The following is a 5,909-nucleotide window of genomic DNA, read 5'->3' as shown; positions in this document are numbered from 1 at the left end:
GAACTCGGACTGCAACTTCTTTGCATGGGTAGACGAAATCGAAGGGCAGTGGGAGGGTTTGAGGAGAGCACTGTCGGAAAGAAAGATGCAGGAAGATGTTGATGAGGCTGAGGCTGAAGTGAAGATGCTCATCAGATTAGGGAGCTTTGAAGCTGAATTTAGCAAACTTAGGTTTTGGCTTCTGATGATATCAATGGGGGTGGTTTGTAATGTTGTGTGCACTGTGTATCTGATTCTCAGGAGGGTTTGAGCCTAATTAGTTGTTATGTAAGTTCAGGACAAAAATAACCATGCTCGATTCTGAATCGGTCATTTGTGCACACATGGTATCCAATGAATGTCAGATGTAACTTGCACAAATTATCTGGTACTAATTGCAATTCTTATTTACTTTCTGGTCCAAAATAACATGAAAGACAGACATAATATTCTGATAAGTATGTACTAACTGGCTTACAGAAATGTTCAAGATATATGTATGAGTTATCAACTGCGACTATGCACCCATACCGAAAATCAAAACATAAGAAAAATAAGGCATAGTATGTGACATGTCCAACAATTGTACGATAAACTGCCATCAGGATTACAAAAAAACATAACTTAAAAACTCTTGCTTCATGGATTTGGAGTGGAGTTGCTGCTTCCGCTTGACCCTTCTTTCAGTTGTTGACCCCCTTTTTGGCTGGTGGACGGAAGGCTGGCTGCGGCCACCTCCTTGAGCTTGATACTCTAACTGTGGGATTTGGCATGAAGTCCATGAACCTTGAAGTAGTGCCCTGGGAGGCAGCTTGCATAGTTTGAGGTGTCACAGTGGGTGGCACATCAGAAGCTGGGGTTGATGGACTAGTAGTAGTTGGTGTTGTTGGACTGACAATAGGCAGAGGAGGACGTGGTTGCTGACTAGTTGGTAGTGGTCTCCTCAGATTCTTCTTCTTCTTTGATGGCCTTTTTGCGGTGGGTGGCTTAAGTGAAGGAGACATGACTGGATTAGGAATGGGTTGACGAACTGGGGTGGTCTCCCATTCAGATAGACACATATGAGTGACATAATGAAATAAAACTTGTAAGATAGGATTGCAAAATAAATCAGTAGACTTACAGGCGGTGGCTGAGTTGCTGCTGCTTCAGCTGCTTCAACAGCTTCAAAAGTTTCCTCTCAGAACATCTCCTCTAGTCTTGCCGCCTCCTCTTCATCATCTGCAGCAGGTGGGTGTTGACTTGTACTTTGTCCCCCAGCACTCCCAGCCATTGCCTCCTTCTTCTTGGAACAGCTATGACTGTTATGTCCAGTCTGCAGTAATATATGGCATGAAAATAAACGTGGACAATGAATTCATAAGTAATGTAAGCTTATGAAGTATAATTTACCTTTAGGCAATACTTGCAGGTGATGGGGCTATACTTTCTGGGGGCCCTATGTAGATTTGGGGTAGGAATGATCCTTGGCACACCTCCACATTGAACTCTTGGGAGGTTGTGGTCTTGGCACAGCTCCACATTGCCATCTTCAATTCTGTATCTCTGACCCTTCTATTAGTTCTTTCGCCTTCACCATTTTCCGGTATATCTTCCTCTCATTCACAATCACATCAAACTCCTTCTTGAAAAATCCTGTGCCTGCCTTTGAGTCATGTCTGGATGGACACGGATCTTGTCCTCAAGCTCCTCTACAACCCATTTTCCATCTGCAGATTTGTTCTTATTAACTCTGCTGCAGGTATGTTCGTTGACAAACGTCTTCACCTGGAAGCTTAATGGAAACGACCGTTTTGCATAATATATCTGCCATGGGCAATCCTCGTCATAACATACGGCCTTGCACCTAGTTGAATCCACTCTTGGAAAGAATATGCTTCGCCCTATGTTGATGTCGAACTTCCTAACTGCCTTCTTGAAATGGTCCAGATTTTCAAACTCCATGCCAAGCTCCAACCTTACTTCCTTTACTAAAGCATCTGGACTAGCTTGAGGAAATGCTGCCTGCTGACTGTCTTCATCATCACTTGCAACAGAATTCAACTCTTTAGACTCGTAACAATGCATCCCTGCACTTGCCTCAGACATATCTTCACCCTCAACAGGTATAAAGATTGAAGGATGCTTGTTTGGATCCTGGTTAGGTATGAAGGTTTGCCCTGATGGAGGAGGCCTGACTGTTGATCGTCTCTTCTGCTTCTTTGGACTACCACCACCCACATCTGGGTTTATATCTGGTTCGGGCTGTGAACTGCTAGGTTGACTTCCTTCACAGGGTGTTTCATTCTCATTTTTAATGCTCTGCTCCTGAGACTCTTGTTTGTTGCAAGGTTGTGGGATGTATTATGTGAAAACCTCATCAGATTTCACAGGCCCTATATCAACTGTGAGAGCCACTGACTCTGTAGAAACTGGATTTTGGTGTCCAGTTTCTTCACTTCCAACTGGCACATGTGGTGGTTGAGGGTGTGGAGGAGTCTTCTCCAACGGTTCATATGGAGGCAAATTGGGTTCGGTGGGTGCATTTGGGGTCTGAATGATCCTTGGTGGCTCTTCGAAGGTTACTTTTGGTGAATGTGTGGGTACATTTGGTTGATCACTGCCTACTTCTGGTTGTTGTGTGTTTATTGTGGTAGGATGGACATCTTTGTCCACCGCATCATCCTCTATTTGGGAATCCGGTCCAGGCATACCGCCTTCAGTCTCACTGAATTTCACCACTCTCTTTCCCTTCTTCTTTGGGGTTGGAGGTCTCCTAACACACAGTTTGGTTCTGTGCTTGACTGGGGTCTTAGTAACATTTAAATCTCAAGACCTGGTTCAGGTTCATTGTTTTCTTCTGCGAACTCAGGAAGGTTAACTGGATGCTCAGTGAACACCTCAACTCTCCTCCCATTAGCAATGGCTGCTTCGTACATAGTCACCACATCCATGTCAAGTCTAAGCAACCTCAACCCACCATCCAACTCCTTCCCAGGTTCAAGCCAGTAAAGCTCGCTTACATCAGTGTACCCTTACATCATGAAGAACCTATTTAGGGTATCGACATTCACTCGTTCAATCTCTGTTTTCTCACCCCAACGTATGCCAGTTTGCCATCATCACCCTTTTCAAATTTTCCTCTGTGACTAATGATTAACGTAATGTGGATAGTTGCCATCTGTAAACAGACATATACAGAAAATAAAACCAATTCACAACCAAATCATAGCAAGTATAAACACACCCTAATGAAAACCCCGTTTCCACAACCATGCACCGAAAATCCAGAAAACCATCACATACAGATCAAAGGTTACTACTTACCTATGGATGACACCATGCAACTCCACCCGCTAAAACGATCCACACCAACAAGCACCCTCTCTTCAATACGGAGATTATCGTCGGCACGGGAGGTTTTCTTTGAGTGTAGAAGATGAATAGTTTCTTCCTAGGGCTCTACCCTCTGTTTTCTGAAATGCGCAAACATGGAAAACCTTTATAATTGTTCATTTCTAATTTCCCTTTTTTTTTAAAAAAATTCAAAATCCAATTATGTTTTTAGATAATTGTAATTATAATATCCACATGTGAAGACCCCAAGCCATGTCACGCCGTGAAGTGCCACGTAGGGAGTGTTACTAACGGAGTCAACGCCGGAATATGGATTGGTTAGTTTCATCCCACAGATCTCAGGATTGATGGTTACATTTGGTAGTTTTCTTCTCTCGTGGGTAGATTTGTCAGCGTTCTCAACTTTCATGGGTACAAATGGTAGTTTACTCAACTAAATATAATGTGCAAGCGAAACTATATCTGTTTCTTCTCATCATTATAATTGTATAATAATGTTCTTGCAAGCAAATTATTGAACAAATTAATCCCTAATTTAAAAACCCTAATACATAAAATTTAATTACATGCAATAGAGGAGGTGGAGGTGGCGGCAACGCTGTGGAAGGAGAGGAGCTGAGTAGCAGCGGTGAGAAGGAGCCGTAAATGGCGACAACGAGCTTAGCGGCGTGAATGAGCATTTGGCAGAGTAGTGTAGCAAACCAATGGCAATGAGGCTGTGGCGTTTTGAGATTTGAAATGTGAAAAAAGATCTGAGATTAGTTTTTATTCAAATAACCTCGCCGGCTTTGCGAGCAGCGTCAACAGCAGATGCGAGAAAATGAGATCTAAGATCCGAAAGAAGACTATGGGGAAACAACTTTGAGATCTGAGATCTAAGGTGTGTGTGGCTTGGAACCTTTGATTCCATTGAAGAGGAAGCGGCGGCGGAGGGTGAAAGCGACGGTAGCTATTCGGAGACGAGACGAGGGAGATCAGAGATAGAAGGGAGAGCGAGCCATCATCGTATATCTGTTTCAACGAGCTAGGGTTATTGTAATTTTTTCATTTTATATTGTGTGATAATGGCGGTTTAAAACTGCCCTAATCACCAAAACCACCACCAAATACAAGGCCAATTATGGTGTAAGAACCGCAACTAATCAACTGGTTAGTTAAGTAATTAATATTGCCCAAATTAGATTCTGAAAAGTTAGAGTGAGAAATTGAAGATTAAAAGGTGATTTTTGGACTCAGTGGGTTTTTCTGAGTCAGAAAATGTGCTTTCTGCAAAAAATCGTAAAAAACTGCGAACCAACAGTTGAACCGGTTCAAGTCTGCCCGGTACCGCATGAGAAAAAGTGAAAACCGGAAAAACCTTAGAAAAACATTAAAAATGGAAAACCAGACGTTAATTTTAGAGGTTTGGCCCGAAGTTGGGCCAAACGGGCTAAAAACGCTAATGGGTTGGACCGGGCCCAAGTTGGGCCCAAGCCCAACATATAAAAGGGTTCATTAAGTGAACCACCTCACCACAAAACACTCATAACACACATACATCAGAAATAAGAAAAGAGGAAGTGGAGAAGAGAAAACACTATTCATCTCAATCTTCCAAAGCTCATATCTTGAGCTAGAGAGCTCCGATTGCCGCACCGTTTGCGGTTACGCGTTCCTCGTGAAGAGCTCTACAAAACCCATACAAGAAACGGGGGAGGTAACCATGAAATCCCTTCTATTCTTCTCTCCAAAATTTTGGTTCCTAGGGCTTTGGGGTTAAATGAGTTTTTGTGATTTTGGATATTTAGGTTTTTCCTAAACCCTTGCTTAGCCTTGGGTTTTGACATCCAAATCTGTGGGAAGAGTTAAAAGCCATTAAACCCTTGTGAATTTATGTATAATTGGAATCCTAGGTTGATTTGAGGTGAATTGTATGCATATAGTTTGATTATTGTGGCTTTGGGAGCTTTTGGAACCTAATTGTGCTTATTGGAGTGGAATTGAAAGCTTGGATTGTGTTGGAAACCATAGCTTGTACTCGTTTGGATTTTTGGTGCATAAAGGGAATCGGCCAAGGTATAGTTTCAGTTTTCTCTATGTAGTATGTACTATTCATGGACACCTAGGCTAGTGACCCATAGGATAAGTTTGAATTATAATGGTTGATGTGTTGTTTGAAATGTTAATGTATGATGATTTATGATGGTGTGATGATTATTGAGGTGAAGGTATGATGATTGCTAGTGTTAAGATATATGTGAAATTAATGTTATTGATATGTTTATGTAGTTTGAAGAGTTGAATGGAGATTTATTGTGATATTGCATGATTGGTATTGATGGTTGGAGAATGGTGAAATGTGATGAAAATATGTGGTAAGTGGTGAATTTTGACCCAAGAGGGTAGTTGTGCTGTAAATGGGAGGTTGATGTTGTTTTGATTGGAGGTGGTTTGAGAATTGTAAAAATTTGGTAAATTGTGACTTTTGGTAAAATGGGATTTTTGGTAAACTTTGTTCGATCATAACTTTTTTCTCAGTTTTTGAAATTGATTGAAATTTATTTAGAATTAAAGATCTTTGAAAACCCTTTAAATCGATATAAAGTTTGTGAAAT

General features: G+C 41.5%; 1 pseudogene; it reads right to left on the bottom strand.

Annotated features, from left to right (window-relative positions):
* Positions 1–1,587: 1,587 nt before the first annotated feature.
* LOC148575958 (uncharacterized) lies at positions 1,588–3,139 on the bottom strand (annotated as a pseudogene).
* Positions 3,140–5,909: the final 2,770 nt, after the last annotated feature.

The sequence above is a fragment of the Arachis ipaensis genome, chromosome B1 (assembly GCF_059453495.1).
Source record: "Arachis ipaensis isolate K30076 ecotype BB chromosome B1, ASM5945349v1, whole genome shotgun sequence".
Classification (NCBI taxonomy): domain Eukaryota; kingdom Viridiplantae; phylum Streptophyta; class Magnoliopsida; order Fabales; family Fabaceae; genus Arachis; species Arachis ipaensis.
The sequence above is the reverse complement of the archived record's forward strand: the minus strand, read 5'-3'. Positions and strand labels throughout refer to the sequence as shown.